The 12,780-nt window shown below is 45.0% G+C and overlaps 1 protein-coding gene across 1 annotated transcript in view; it reads left to right on the top strand.

The window, feature by feature from the left end:
* CDH9 (cadherin 9) overlaps positions 1 to 12,780 on the top strand; it is a 200,761-nt gene that overhangs the window by 62,218 nt on the left and 125,763 nt on the right. The window lies entirely within an intron of this gene.

Raw genomic sequence — 12,780 nt, 5'->3', positions numbered from 1 at the left:
GGATAGTTGGATCTACTAACCAGCATTTATGAACATGCAAAGTGAGTGTCCCTGGAACATATGAAAAGAGAGTAGCCTCACGTATATGCATCATTCCATGGGCTGAGAGCTCACTCTAATCTTTGTCCAATGAAGAGACAGATTTTTAACCAAGAAATTTAAAATAACAATAAAGTTGCTATACAGCCATTTCCCCTAAGAATTCAGGGTGGTTTTAATATAATACCCCAATAATCATTACAATAGTCTACTTGAAAGTGGACCAGTAATTATCCCCATATGTCAGATGTGAGATTGTATCTACCTAATGAATTCACAACTGAAGGACAATTTTTTATTTATTTAGGAAACTGATACCGCACATTTCTTCTAAAATAAGTGCTCACAGTGGGATTGTTTAGATAGATAAATAAATAAATGAAAGCAATACTATTAATAATTAACATTTCACATATAAAATATAAATAAACATCTAAAATGTAACAGCTAAACACACACACACACACACGAGTTACAGTGAGCAGGAGCAGAGAGAGACTGGTCCAGCCCATCCCCACTGGTCAGTAGTCAGTGAGCTAAACCATCCATGGCCCAATGGTAAACTTCTCTTCATCCTGTCAAGCTGGCCAGAAATGAAAAGCAGGTTGAGTTAGCATCCCTCCACCACCACCACGGTGCCTCAGGGTGCTCACTACCCTGGTGTAGCAAATCCAACAATGTTTCTCATCTAGGTACCAACACTGCGGAGTAATTGAAAAAGATACACCCAATTGGTAAACCAAAAATTCTTACTTTGCCCCAAATGGTGACTCACTAATCTCATTCAGAGAGGATGGGTGGGCCATGGATCCAACTAAAAAGAGACCACCTTAACGGAGAATTCAGCCTACCCTCCCATTGACAAAATGCCCCCACATGAATGGGGATGCCTCCACACTTTGTCCTTCCACATATCTCCATTCCCACCTGCTGTTAGGGAATGCACAAATCTGCTTCATCTAAACACCAGAGGAGTGATATTTTCCTGCTGCACAGCTACTATAGCAGCCACAGAACATTTATATGGCTATAAAAAAAGGTTAGATTCTGAGTGAGTATATGATTAATTGAAGCACAGTATAGAATAACTCTGCTTCTCTAAAATAAAATCATTAAAACCAGTACAAAAAGCTTAATCATGTTTTTGAGACATTAAAAAGAAAAGAGATAGGTAGACCATTTAATTGTGCATGGAATGATAATTGACTATCCGTGAGATAAGTGACAAATAGTAATTAACAACAGTATAATTGGAACAAAATGATGAACAAGGTGATAAACAGTGTAGCAAGGTATAAAATAATGTCAGGATATAAATCCTTTCCTATCAGAAGACTGACTCAGACTATCTTTCTGAGTTAGGTGCTACATGTAGGGGGGAGGAGTAAGGATGGGCCTTCATGCGCTTCTCAGTAGGGACACCTGCCCTCCAAATTCAGCAAAACCCACATGTTGGTAAAATGTTTTCAAAGGATCTCACTACCTAAATTCCAATGCATGCAGGCCCAGGTCAAATAATCAATATCCAACATTAAATCTAAGAAGCAACTGCAGTTTTACAGCCTATATGAAGTGGCTTTTACATACATTTATGTACATGTGGTGGCCTCAGGAATGGGATAAGCAGGTGGGCAGAAAAGTATTATCTTGTTTCCTCTCTAAATTGTAGCCTCTGCTAGTGGTATCTGTCAGGGCCACCGACAGGTGGGTAGAAAGGGTCCATTTCTACCAGGGTCAGGGCCAGCAGGAGCCCCAGACTCTTAGCTTTATTTCTTTTCCTTTTTAAAAAAGTAAGTTTCTAAGTGCTCTGGAAGAAAGGTTATACACCAGAATGTAAGACACCCACCTTCCACAATTTCTGTGAAATGACCTAGCCAGCTGCTCCAATACCCTCCTTTTCAGGTTGTTAGCCAATGAGTGAAGTCAGAACTGTGATTGACAAGGGATTTGTTGAATACCAGGCAATGGCTAGAAACCCTTGCAAGTGCTGAAAAGAGCTGCCTTTTCCTGATTGTCTCTACATATTGATTAATGATGTGTGTGTGTGTGTGTACATCAAGTGAGTTGAGTAAGCATATAGCTTGTGGCAGCAGCACGTCTGCCTACCCACCCACTGTGCACATCTAGTATGAGGTTCTGAAGATCAAAGAAGCACACACAGGACAGCAGGATCATAGTAGTCATGCACAGTAAATAATTTCATATATGATGATAATAAAAGTGTATATGCAAGTATTTTTAATTATTTGCAAAAATAGCATATTATACAATTTACCTATCAAATAAATGTTGGATAGAAATAAAAATGTGTACATGCAGCTTATGACACCATTACAATGTGTTATAGTTTTCTAAATAAAATGAGTCATATAAGTTTACATTTTCCCTGGGCTGCTGAACAGGGCAGTTTATTTAATCCTATATTTTGGGAGTAAAGCTGCAATCCTAATCCTACACACCTCTCTTCCCCTCCTGTCCACAATCCTATTGTAAGGCAATTAGGCAGGGCTTACTTAGGTGTCACTGCTGTTTTGGTAGGAAATTAATACTGGTGTTTTTTTTAAAAAAAATGTTCTGCAGTAACCAATAGGTTTTGACAATAGCCTGTTATATGGAGAGTATGTATTTTTACACGTCCATTATGTAAGTATGGAATGTTTCCAACAACACTGTGAGGCAGGTTATTCTGAGAGTGGGTTCTGTCAAGTTGTACGTGTGTGTGTAAAATATCAGGACTGTGGAATGTAGCAGTGAAAGCAATTAGGAGGGGCTGCTTTTGTGCATATTTTCCCCCACACTCACTGCATGGTTTGTGAATATAGCATAATATCTTTGCGCCTCACTCTTCTTCCTGGTCCACCCCTCTTTTATCTCTGCAACAATGCCTTGAAGTAGGTGAGGTTTAGAGTTGGTTCTGTCAAGCTGCACAAGTTTATTTAGCTGCTCCTATCTTTTTAATGCTATTTGAATGTTTAAATGGTATTTAATAATCACATGTTTATGGTTTTTGAACTATTTATTGCTGTTATAAAATGCTCTGTGAGGGCAGGAACTCTGAAAAGCAGGTTAAAATCTGTTAAATAAATACATCTTAAATCAAGATTGCGGATTCAAAATAACTGTTAACATTGGTAATAAATGTACATAAACATCAGTTCTTGCCAATATATTAATTGAGGATGGGGGTGGGACTGGAGGGGGCCCAATCTGCATACAGTGTCCCAGGCACAGAAAGTCCTGTTGGCACCCTGGTAGCTAGTGCCCATTGGGACTGGTAGGGTAGAAGATAGGGAGTGCAACAATAGGTGGACCCAGAACCAATGACAGGCAGAGCCAACCAATTTTGCACCCATCCTCCTCCCCACTGAGTTCTACCATGGCAACACTGACACTAAGGAGGAGGCAGCTGGCAGGCAGTGTCACCCCACATTGACTGGTTGCAGAGCTTGGAAAAGTTACTTTTTTGAACTACAACTCTCATCAGCCCCAGCCAGCATGGCCACTGGATTAGGCTGATGGGAGTTGTAGTTCAAAAAAGTAACTTTTCCAAGCTCTGACTGGTTGCAATAAGAAGGCAGGGAAAGTGAGGGCTGGCTGAGGGAAGACAACGGTTGGTTGGGCAGAGCCTCATTTGCTCTAATGGACCAACTTCTATTGGCCTCTACTTAGTCAGAAGATATTACAAACAAACTTAGGATGATCAAACTGTGGAATCATAGAATCATAGAATAGTAGAGTTGGAAGGGGCCTATAAGGCCATCGAGTCCAACCCCCTGCTCAATGCAGGAATCCAAATCAAAGCATTCCCGACAGATGGCTGTCCAGATGCCTCTTGAATGCTTCCAGTGTCGGAGAGCCCACTACCTCTCTAGGTAATTGGTTCCATTGTTGTATGGCTCTAACAGTTAGGAAGTTTTTCCTGATGTCCAGTCAAAATCTGGCTTCCAGCAACTTGAGCCCATTATTCCATGTCCTGCACTCTGGGACGATTGAGAAGAGATCCCGGCCCTCTTCTGTGTGACAACCTTTCATGTACTTGAAGAGTGCTATCCTATCTCCCCTCAGTCTTCTCTTCTCCAGGCTAAACATGCCCAGTTCTTTCAGTCTCTCCTCATAGGGCTTGGTTTCCAGTCCCCTGATCATCTTTGTTGCCCTCCTCTGAACCCATTCCAGTTTGTCTGCATCCTTCTTGAAGTGCGGAGACCAGAACTGGACGCAGTATTCAAGATGAGGCCTAACCAGTGCTGAATAGAGGGGAACTAGTACTTCACGCGATTTGGAAACTATACTTCTGTTAATGCAGCCTAATATAGCATTTGCCTTTTTTGCAGCCACATCACACTGTTGGCTCATATTCAGCTTGTGATCAACGACAATTCCAAGATCCTTCTCACATATTGTACTGCTAAGCCAAGTATCCCCCATCTAATAACTGTGTATTTGGTTTTTTCCCTAAGTGTAGAACTTTGCATTTATCCCTGTTGAATTTCATTCTGTTGTTTTCAGTCCAATGCTCCAGCCCATCAAGGTCCCTTTGAATTTTCTTTCTGTCTTCCACGGTATTAGCTATGCCCCCCAACTTTGTATCATCTCCAAATTTGATAAGCATGCTTTGTACCTCCTCATCCAAGTCGTTAATAAAAATATTAAAGAGCACTGGGCCCAGGACTGAGCCCTGTGGTACCCCACTCATTACTTCCGCCCAGTTTGAGAAGGAACCATTGATAAGCACTCTTTGAGTATGATTCTGGAGCCAACTGTGGATCCATCTGATAGTTATTTCATCCAGCCCACATTTAGCTAGCTTGCTAATCAGAATATCATGGGGCACTTTGTCAAAAGCTTTGGTAAAGTCGAGATATATTATGTCCACAGCATTCCCACAGTTTACAAGGGAGGTTACCCGATCAAAAAATGAGATAAGATTAGTTTGGCAGGATTTGTTCTTCATAAATCCATGTTGGCTCCTAGTAATCACTGCATTGCTTTCAAGGTGCTTACAGATTGACTGCTTTATAATCTGCTCCAGAATTTTAGGCTGACTGGTCTGTAGTTCCCTGGTTCCTCCTTTTTGAAGATAGGGACAACATTAGCTCTCCTCCAGTCATCCGGCAGTTCATCAGTCCTCCATGATTTTGCAAAGATAATAGACAGTGGTTCTGAGAGTTCTTCAGCCAGTTCCTTCAATACTCTAGGATGCAGTTTATCGGGCCCTGCCCATTTGAGCTCGTTTAAAGTTATTTGTTAAAAAAGGTAAAGGTGTCCCCACACTTATAGTGTGAGTCGTTTCTGACTCTTAGGGTGACGTCTTGCAATGTTTACTAGGCAGGCCGCATATATGGGGTGGGATTACATACTCCCAAATTCTGATTCCTATGTTGTTGAAGTAGCTTCTTCCACCAATCTGGGTAACATTTGAAGGAGACTGATCAGATGTACCAGGTCAGTGATATAGTTACTTCCTTTGTTAGTGTTACCTCTCCTAAATGGAAAGTTCAGTTGTTGCTGCCTCTGCACCTGTTCCTTCAAACAATACCAAAAGTGGCACAAGAGCAACCATATTGTTGCTCATCAGCAACCTGCTGATATTTGAACCAACCCTGACTTCTATGGCTAGTATTTGAGATACTCGCCTTCTCCTAGGGCTGAGAGATGGAAGCAGGGACCAGGGTTGTAGGTTGTCCTCAACACCAGAATGTCAATTGTTCCTGGGCCTAACAAGTATCCAAAGACCTGTGTGACTTTGTGAGACTTCCCTGAATAAGGCTGAGAAGGGAAGCATCTAGCAATGGGTTCCCTGAGATCCCTAATTAAACCAAGATAACACAACAGAAACAGAGAAGGGGAAAGAATACCAGGGAGTAGAGAAGGAAGGGAGCCAAGCTGACTAAAGAAAGGGGGAGATGGAGCACCCTGAGTGTCCCACAAAGTAATCCTTTTGAATCAATGAAATGGACCCTCAAGAGTGGGTCCAAGATGAACACTGAGACCTAGCCTTAGTAGATTGAATTTGGGGTGTGCTTTTGGATGGCTTTACTAAGTTATGACTTGTGATCAGAAAGGCATCTGAATGTATGGAGTTCTCAAGCTAACATATATGTCTTACAAGAGTGTCACATTAACCAATATAAATTGAGGTCAGTAAATACAAACTAGAACTTTCTAAGTCTTATGCTTGAGGTAGCCTTTCCCAGCAAAAGGCAGATAACAAGTCAAGTTGCTTAGAGGGGTACTCAAAATACCAGAAAGGTTGAGTTGCTCAGAAATAAGACTCAGAAAAACGATTTCAGGGAGCAAGGCATTTGTATCTGAAAGTAAAGGGAAGGGAGGGAAAGCAAGATGAAAAACATCATTGCTATCTTTTAACATTTTTATGTATTTATGTACTTTAAATTTAAGAGCATTGGTAATAAAAACAACTTTTAAAAAATCCTTTAAAATCAAAACATAAGGCAATAGGTATATATTAGGAGTGTGCACCAGCCACAACATTCAACTCGTATCTGCATTTGTAGCTTTGGGAAGCAGTCTGAACAGTTTTGGAGCTGCTCTGTGTCTCTCCAATCTGACCTATTATTTGGTACCTAATTAATGGTGCAATGCAACTTACCTTTCTGCCAGGCTGGGGTGAGTTGGATGCCACAGAGCCTGGGCTGCACTGGCAGGCTCCCAGCTGCACCGGGTTCCACCAGTCTCCACTGGCAGCAGCCCTCCACCATGGCCGAGCTGTGGTGCTGCCAAGAACCTACTGGTGCTGCCAGGGGTCCACCAGAGATGGCCAGCCTGGCAACCAGAGTGCTGGTGGAAGCCAGCAGAAGCCCTGAAAATGGGACAATCTGGGGGCGTGGTGGGGAAGAGCTGCAAGGGGGGACTTATGCTAGATCCTCCTAATATTCAGGACCTCCCTGGGTCCTGATCCCACTGCAAACTCTGCCGGCCAAAAGGTCAGTGCAATAAAATATTTTTAATTATTTGTCATTGTTAATTATTTCCTATTTGTCGGAGCCAGTGCTCCCTGGGTAGCTCGTGCATGTGGCTCACGATGGAGCCAGCACTCAGCCAGGCTGGCAGCTCCCGAGCAGGAGGGGGATCCTGTGGACCTTTCCACCTATTCCTCCACTGCTGCCACCCCCCTGCCGGATTCCCAGCATTTGGATTGTAATGGGGAATCTGAAAATAGCTGTACTTTTTTCTCTTCCTTTTCACAGAAGTGATTCAAATTTACATCATAGGAGTGCCTCCAAAATAGATGATGCCTACCAAATTATAGGCAGATGTTTTGTGTAGAGACCCTTTCATTTTCTGCCAGAATTGGATGCAATTTGGAGGCATGGTCACCCCTTCCGAAGGGATGAAGCCTGTCCAATTTCAGAAGGATATATGCAGCAGTTCTACCACAAATACAGACATTGCTGTTTTATTTTATTTATTTATTTATTTTATTTGTTATTTGATTTATATCCCGCCCTTCCTCCCAGCAGGAATTTGGGGGTGAGTAATATAGAAATCAGAAGAGGGTTAGTGGGAAAACAGAGCATGGATTCCCAGGAAAGACTGGCTTGAGGGAAATGTCACCTTCACAGCAAGTACCTTGTTATCCCAAGGGTTATTGGTGGTGGGAGGGCTTCTGCCCCCTCCCAAGATTTTGGGAGATGCAGCCCCTTTTCCTTGAGAGATCACTCTCCTTTGACTTGCATAGAGGAAGGGGCAGTGATGGAAAAAGAACAGCATATATCCACATGAATATATTTGGGGAGGGACACTGAAGTAATATTTGCTGTGATTGGAGTGCTTTGGGGAAATAATTCAGTGTGATGAAAATCCACCAAAACAAAAAAAATCACCACCTCTCCACTCACCTATTTATGCTCAGGGCATTTGCAGTTGAGGGGCAAAATAAAACACAGAGACATCAGCTTGGGTTGAACAAGGGCCACTTTATTAAATTACAGCAAACAAAACCCAATTTAAAGTGACCTGCAGAGGGAAACCTAGGTGCGGGAACTGACTATAAGCAAGTAGCTTGCCATACAGCTCTTGGGTGACCAGTCCCTGCTGGGTCAAGGGCAAGCCCATGTGCTTACCCCTTACCCCGGCCACACTTTGTAGGTTAGTAGGGGGGGCTTCCTATGTCATCCCCACCCGGGGTCAGATAACCCTTGGGTAGATGAGATGAGTTGGCCCCAGAGGCAGCCCATATCCTGCCCTTGAGCCCTAAAGCCCTGACAGACAGGCCTCCGGAACCACCAATCACCTCCAAAGGTGCATAAGGGGGCCACCTAGCTATCCTTACCTATTTCCCCTCCTGCCCCTTTCCACCACAAAAGGGGGACAAATCTCTAATTAGTCCCTCTTTACCCCACTGTTGAGAAGTACCTCTCACAGACACCTCTGCAGGTCTCCCAGAAATAAGTCGTTACCTGTGTCTGACAGATGAACACCATCAGCCCTGTAAAATTCAACCTTCCCATGCTGAATGTGGGGGTGCAGAATGGCCAACCCCCCATGCTCTGTCAGTTGACCTTCTTCCATGCTCTATCTATTGCCCATGGATCCCATACCCCATGCCACACCCTGCGTGGGAGCATGTCTGACCACAGCAGATGTACCAAAGGCCACCTTTGCCTTATCACCTGCATGTCATAGAATCATAGAATCATAGAGCTGGAAGGGGCCTTGTAGGCCATTGAGTACAACCCCCTGCTCATAGCAGGAAATCCACAGCTAGAGCATCTCCCGCAGATAGCTGTCCAGCCTCTGCTTGAAGACATCCAGCGAAGGGGATCCCACCACCTCCCTAGGCAGTCGGTTCCATTGCCGAACTGCCCTTACTGTCAAGAAGTTCCTTCTAATGTCCAATCTGAATCTACGCTCCTGCAACTTAAAACCATTAGACCTAGTCCTACCCTCTGGGGCAGCAGAGAACAAATCTGTACCCTCCTCTATGTGACAGCCCTTCAGGTACTTAAAGAGTGCAATCATGTCCTTACATGCCTGAACACTGAGGGCCTTGCCCTGCAGCAAACCAAGGTCATTACCACCCACGTGAATGACCACCACCTGTGGAATTGTCCACACTACACCTTGCTGGAACAGAGTGGGTAGGAGCCTCTCCCAATGCATTCCTCGCCGGCCAAGCCACTGTACTGCAGCCCATTGACTGAGGCCCAGCTGTGAGCCCATGCTCGACCTCGCTGCCCTCCGGGCTGCCCAGAAGATCATGCTGTGGCTGCATATGAGGATGCGCACCTGTTCCATCCCTGTCCAGCAACCTGTCAAAACAAAACTTGTTAGGCTTCTGCATTCCCAAGCCCTCTAAAAGGCACAAATATAGCCCTTAAAGGCACCAGAGGACCAACGTCCAACGGCCTGTACTCTTGCTTGGGTAAAACCAAGACCTGCTGCTGTAGAAGCAGCTCCAATTCTGAACGAATGGGTTCCAAACTGTAAGGTGTCATACCCTAGCCCTTGCAATGCTCACTTTGCTAATGTCCAGAATTGGTATATAGAGAGGGGATCCTGATTTATATGGATAAATAAATATCCATCCCCAGCTCCCAGCTCCTAAAAATGCTTGTAAAGCCCGCACTGGGCAGAGGTTAGGCACCAAGGATGGGGCCAACCGGACGTGCCTTCCTTTACACCTCTGGTCCATTTTAGACCTTCTCAGATTTATGCAAGCACCACCTCCTTCCATGGAGACGTCAACAAACTGGAGGGCATGACGAGATAAGTCTCGCTTTGAGCCAGCTTCCACTTCTCCTATTCGAAAAGCTCCAAAAAACAGAGTAAGGGCCACTGCCTGGAATAGCTTGGCTTCATAGCTGGAAGAGCAAAGTGTGTTCCACTGACCACGCACGCCCAGTAAAATATCTACTGAGATAGGTCGATGGGAATCAGGTATGGCAGGGTGTTCTCTAGCCCACCCTGCCAACATGTAGCGGACCCTGAAGTCCCCTGCATAATCCGGAAAACCACCTGCCTTAGCTAAAAAGGAAAGCCCCGCCAGCTTACCTTGCAGTGCACGGACTGACAGGCCCTGCCTCCTTCCATCCACCAGGAATTCCAGCAGGTGACTCACTGGAATAGGCCACTCTGGTGCATAGCCCTTGCTGGCCCAGAATTCCTGAATCACTCTACCTGCTCTCTGGTAACTGGCGAGTGTGCTGGGGGCAATGGAAAGGCTTACGGCCCTCTCTGACTCTGCTCTCCAATCTCCCAAATCTCAAGGGGCACGGCTTCCGGCTGAGTCCTGGCCATCAGCGCCAGCTGACAGAAATGGTCCATCTGGTTCCATGACAGAGCATCAGCAACACTATTGTCAATGCCAGGAACATGCCGTGCCCAAAAAAGAACACCAAAACGCAGGCAGTGGAGAACAAAAGCCCGGACAAGGCCCATAACCCTGGTGTTCCTGGATGTAAGAGAGTTGATAACATGGACCGTGGCCATGTTATCACACCAAAAATGGACAGTAGAGTTCCTCAGCCTCGCAGCCCACAAATAGACAGCAACCACTATAGGGAAAAATTCCAGAAAGGTCAGATCCATGTCTAAGCCTTCCTGAACCGATGTCTGTGGCCATTGACCATTACACCAGGAAGACCCAAAGACTACTCCAAAGCCATAACCTCCAGATGCGTCTGACTAAACCTGTAACTCAGCCTCCAAGAGTCGGTCCTGCCTCCAGAAGGATATCCTATTGAAATCCTGTAAGAAGATTGGCGTGCAATGCTGCTGTAACCCGAAACCTATGGCGGGGTCATAACAGCCCGACCATGGCATCACAAACATGCCTTAAAAATGCTCTGCCAGGCGCTATGACCCTGCATGCAAAATTTAGGTGCCCTGCCAACTCTTGGAGAGTGGAAAGGAAAACCTTCCTTGTGCCTGTAACTTCTGCAATCTTCCTATGGAGAATTAGAAGCTTCTCCTGGGGCATCCTGCAGAATTGCTTTCCAGAGTCAATTTCAATGCCCAAGAAAGTCAGAATGGGGACTGGACCTTCAGTCTTTTCCATGGCCAGAGGAACCCCGAGTTCCTCTGCCAGGTCCTGGAACTGTGCCATTAAGTGTAGGCATTCATCTGTGCCAGCCCTACCTGTAAATAAGAAGTTATCTAGGTAATGGACCATTGAATTCAGACCTGTCCTTCACTGGATAGCCCATTCCAAAAAGGTGCTAAAGCGCTCAAAAACTATGCAAGAGATCAAGCATCCCATGGGTAATGCTCGATCCATATAGAATTTATTGGTGAAAGCAAAACCCAGCAGCTCAAAGTCTGCAGGGTGGACGGGCAGAAGGCGGAAAGCGGATTTAATGTCACACTTACCCATGAATGCACCTCGGCCACAAGTACAAACCATGTGCACTGCAGCGTCAAGGGAGGTGTAATGGACTGTACATAGACTGTCAGGAATGAAATCATTAACTGACTGTCCACGTGGGTAGGACAAGTGATGAATCAGCCTAAACTCCCCTGCTGCCTTCTTGGGCACAATACCTACTGGGGATACCCTAAGGTTAGGGAGTGGGGGTGATTGGAACGGGCCAAGCACCTGCCCTGCCTGCACTTCCTTATCAATTTTCATTTGCACAATTGCCTCCATGCCCATAACAGATTTTAGATTTTGGGACATGAAGGCGGCCCTTGGCCCACTGTAAGGAATTTGGAAGCCCAACAAAATCCCCTGGAAAGAAAATGTGCATCCCCAACTGCTGGGTAACCAGCAAGCAAGTTCTGCAAAACTTGCAATTTATTTGGGGAGGGGCCCTTTTCCTTGAGCATTCGTGGTGGAAACAACATGGGTTCTGTGTGCAGACTCCTCGGAAGCTAAAATGCCAGCACAGCAGCCGTTGTTGAATCCCTTGCCCCACATTAGTGCGGGGAAAGGTAGCAGTTGACTGCCTGCTCATTAGATGTTCACTATCACACCTGTCACCTGTCATGGCTCGGGCCGCAGTCATAAACTGCAGCCACAGCTCTGGCTCCTTTTTGTCCCATCGCAGAGACCCATTGCATGCCACCCGCATATGAAATGCCTCGTCATAAGACAGCCAGGCCAGTCTGGAGAACTCCACATAAGCCCTGTAGATTATATCCAAGTACTTCAAGTGAGACAGACCCTTTTAGGTTGTCTTTCCATCAGCACTCCAGCATATATTAAATTTCATCTTGATGAACATTACCAAGAAATTATAATTTATGCCCGAGTTGTAAAAAGTCAATTATAAATGTTTTTATAAATTTTAAATTTGCTGTTTTATACTTATCTTATATCTATTTCAATCTAAAATACATTCACTGTACTAAAATTGTCATTCAATATTTATCTGATTGTATTGCCTGTTTTATTATGTTTTTATGCTGACCAAGTGGTCGGATAAACTGATTGATTGATTGATATATTAAATACACTGGCAACCAATTGGCCCATGTGTGGTCCACTCTCCTACGTCTGGGCCTCTCCACTTCGTCCTCAGCCTCCTTGTCTTTGTCCCTTTTAAGGTGTTCCCTATATAATAGTGAAAAGACATCCACATACTCCCCCTGCCAAATTTTGTCTTTCGTCGAAGGGAGCAGGTGGAAGCCCAAGGTGATGGACGTTTCCCCAAAAGGTATGGCATTAGCAGCAACAGCCCCCAAAGGGTCTGACAAATTACTCTGACTTGCCATTGCAGTTGACTGTTGCTGCTCCTCCACCTGTATGGCCGTTGGAGCCGGCCCACCAGGTGACACAGC

The sequence above is a fragment of the Rhineura floridana genome, chromosome 1 (assembly GCF_030035675.1).
Source record: "Rhineura floridana isolate rRhiFlo1 chromosome 1, rRhiFlo1.hap2, whole genome shotgun sequence".
NCBI classification, from domain to species: domain Eukaryota; kingdom Metazoa; phylum Chordata; class Lepidosauria; order Squamata; family Rhineuridae; genus Rhineura; species Rhineura floridana.
This window is presented reverse-complemented; position numbering and strand designations above follow the sequence as displayed.